The sequence below is a fragment of the Sciurus carolinensis genome, unplaced genomic scaffold, assembly GCF_902686445.1.
Source record: "Sciurus carolinensis unplaced genomic scaffold, mSciCar1.2, whole genome shotgun sequence".
Classification (NCBI taxonomy): Eukaryota; Metazoa; Chordata; class Mammalia; order Rodentia; family Sciuridae; genus Sciurus; species Sciurus carolinensis.
The window spans coordinates 1,594,853-1,598,039 of record NW_025920131.1 but is presented as its reverse complement, the minus strand read 5'-3'; the positions used below and the strand labels follow the sequence as shown (position 1 = coordinate 1,598,039).

The 3,187-nt window shown below is 51.2% G+C and overlaps 1 pseudogene; it reads left to right on the top strand.

Annotated features, from left to right (window-relative positions):
• The first annotated feature begins 294 nt into the window (after positions 1 to 294).
• LOC124974105 (microtubule-associated protein 10-like) lies at positions 295 to 2,978 on the top strand (annotated as a pseudogene).
• The last annotated feature ends 209 nt before the right edge of the window (positions 2,979 to 3,187 follow it).

Sequence of the window (3,187 nt, the reverse complement as noted above, 5' to 3'; positions counted from 1 at the left end):
GCAAGCCCTTCCAGTCCCAACTGTCTCACGGTGGTGGGTTTGCACCCCTGGAAGGTAAGGGATGCTGGCCGAACAGACCTCGCAGGATCCTGGAGGGTGAGGGATGCTGGCTGAATGGACCTCGCAGGATCCTGGAGTTAGGGTTGTGGTGGAACAGACCTCGCAGGCAGCTGGTCCGACTTCAGGGTGGGCATGAGGTCTGACCCGGGTGGCTGTCCCACACCGACCCAGGATGCCAGCTGCAGCGGCGCGGGCAGCGCAGGCGGTGGGGCCTGGGCGGGCAGGGGAACCCCGATGGCGGCTGTCCGCACGTGGCCGCGCGCCGTCGGTCCTGCGGGGTCAACGAGGGCCCTGCTCACTTCAGCGTCCGTCCCGACCCCGGGTTACATGGGACCTGCCGTGATAAGCCTGCTCTGCCCCAGGCTTGGGCGTCCCAGCCAGCGCCCCGATCCTGCGCCCTCGGCCTTCCGCCCTGGGACCTGGCAGCAGGCAGACCCAGTCTCCGGCGACTTCCGGTTGCCTCCTCGCCTCTCGCGAGAGCGCGCGCCCGCCACTTCCAGCGGCGGCGCTGCCTGGCAACCGCGATGGCAGTTGAACAGCTCTTCTCGCTGGAGCTGCTGGTAGACTAGGTGCGTCTGGCCGCGCTGCCGACTGGCCCCGCCGTGGCCTTCAGGCTGCTGGACTTCCCGCCACTTCTGGCGCGCGCGCCCGCCAGGCCCACCGCGCTGCCCGGCCACTCCCTGGGCTTCAGTCGCGGCAAAGCCTGCGTGTTCCGCCTGCTTCCCATCGCCCGCGGCTGCCCGCCGCGCTGCTGCAGCTGCCCGCCGCGCCTGCTGGGCGCCTGCGACGTCCCGCAGCCCGCCGTGGGTGGGCCCGGCATCCAGGGCACCTTCGCTCTGCTGGATCCGGCGGGCCTGCGCATTGGGTACCTGGCGCTGTTCTGCCGCCTGAAGGAGCTGGGCGGCCGCGCCCTGGACCTCGCTGACCCGGCCCTGGACCTCGGCCCCCAAGACGCGGCCCCCACCGCCCTAGACCCCGCCGCGGCGCGGGAAGGAGCCCCCAGCCCTGCCCGCGCGGGCTCCGCGGAGAACAGCAAACCTGGCCCTGCGGAGGCTGTGGACAGCAGTGTCAGCACCATCAACGCCTGCAGCGAGGAAGACACCGAGCTGGACCTGGAAATCAACAACTTTTGCCTTCCTCCTCTGTATTACACTCCCTTGACCCAAGAAAGGACGCTTCCTGCAGGTGTCAAAATCACCATTGAGCCCCAAAAGGACGGACCTGAGTTGCTGGGTGATGCCTTGCCGGAAAAAGTACTTGTAAACCCTCCAACACATCTGAGCCCTCCACAAAGGACAGATTCTGCAACACAGGAGACTCCTGCGGTGTTTTTGAGTCCACCAGGGAGTCAGGATGAAGGAGCCGTTAAGGAATCTACATGTCGCCCTCAAACTGAGCAAAATACAATGAATACAATAAGGCAGCTTCCTTTGCTGAATGCTTTGTTAATTGAACTGTCCTTGTTATACAACCAACGCATGGCAAGTCTTACTCATGTGCATCCCCACTAAGCCTGGTTGTATAGAACCGAGGATAAGAAGGTACCAGAATCTTGAGCCAAATCCACGTGTCAGTCTGAATCTAAGAAGGATACGTTTTCAGTGGGGGACCATCAAAAGTCAGTGAGCCTTCAGTGTAGAAAGAACCAAGTTGAAAACCTTAAGCAAGGTAAATACTTTGAGAACAGTGGCAACTGTCAAGAAAGGGTGACTAGGGGGCGTCTACTTTATGACCTAACAAATACACTCAGACTCTGTTTAAGGCAGTCAAATCCTGACTTGTTAATAGTACATGAAAAGAGAGAATAGTACAGAAAAATGCAAGCACAAACGTTGGGTACAAGTACAAAATTCAGAATTCTGTCCTCTAAAGTTAAAGTATTAAGCTTTGCAGAACAAAGTCAGAAGCCACATCAGCTGCCTAGAGATAAGTATTTAGATTCAGATGCATCTTCTGCTGAAAATAGTGATACCTCAAGGCAAATTAGTGAAGTCTTTGATGAGCCCAGCACAACTAAAGAAAAAAGACAACTGATTGTGGTGAAAACAGAACCAGCAGTGGTTCATTGGGAAGAATTATGAGTCCTGCAGTTTCCATTATTCCAAAAGATTGACTCCTACAAATATTTCAGAAGGAAAACTGGAAACCAGAGTCCAAAGTGCATGTGTTTTCCAACAGGATGCTGTTGCTGACAGAATTGTAAATAAAGAAATAGATGATTGGCAGCTCAGAACCACAGATTATGATGTTCCTTTTGAAATGAGTGAAAATAGTTGCCATGGAAACATCTCAGAACTGAAGTATTCAGATGATTTCACCAGCCCTTGCTATTCAGAAGACTTCTACACCACTGAGGAGAGCAGCAAGAGTTTGCAAACTCATGACAGTAGTCCGAGGGCAGAAATTTCACATAACAGTAGGTCTAGTGGAGCAAGACCACCCTCCAGGAAAAGTAGCAGTGAAAAGAGTTCTGTTCTTAGCCCACTCTTTTCAGCTGGATCACCAGTACTCTCACAAAAGAGCAGGCATCTTTCAAAGACTGGGGATAAAATCGTGGAGAAGGCATCTAGTAACTCCACCAGTAATTTATCTTCATCCCACGGAACTAAGGAAAAAAAGCCAGATAGACTGAAATAGTAGGCATAACTCTAAGGGTAAAAAAGAGGTCAAGAGTTCTCTATGAAACTTAAAGGAGAAACTGGTTGCAAATGGTCAGAAAAAAGCCCGTTGCCACGGAAATCTCTCAAGTGAGTTCCTACCTGCCTTCTAATTTGTCAGAACTGGAACTCAATGTTCTGGATGGCAGAACATCAGATCACTTTGAAGAAGAGGATGACATTGGTTCACTAAGAATTTCAAAGCAATACAAAGATATCTGTGAGTTAGTAATAAACAGATTTCCAGGATATATGGTGTAAAAATGTGCTTTAAAAAAATTTATGTGTACTGTTAAGAATTTTAATTATATTATTTTAGTGTATAAATTATGTGAATAGTTTTTATAAGAAAAGTAAATGTCATTCCTTTATGCTTAACTAGTATTCTACCTTATATCTGATAATATTGATCATGAGATCACCTCATAACTTAGTAAGATTTCTTTACAAGTTATTTAAATTTAAAAGTG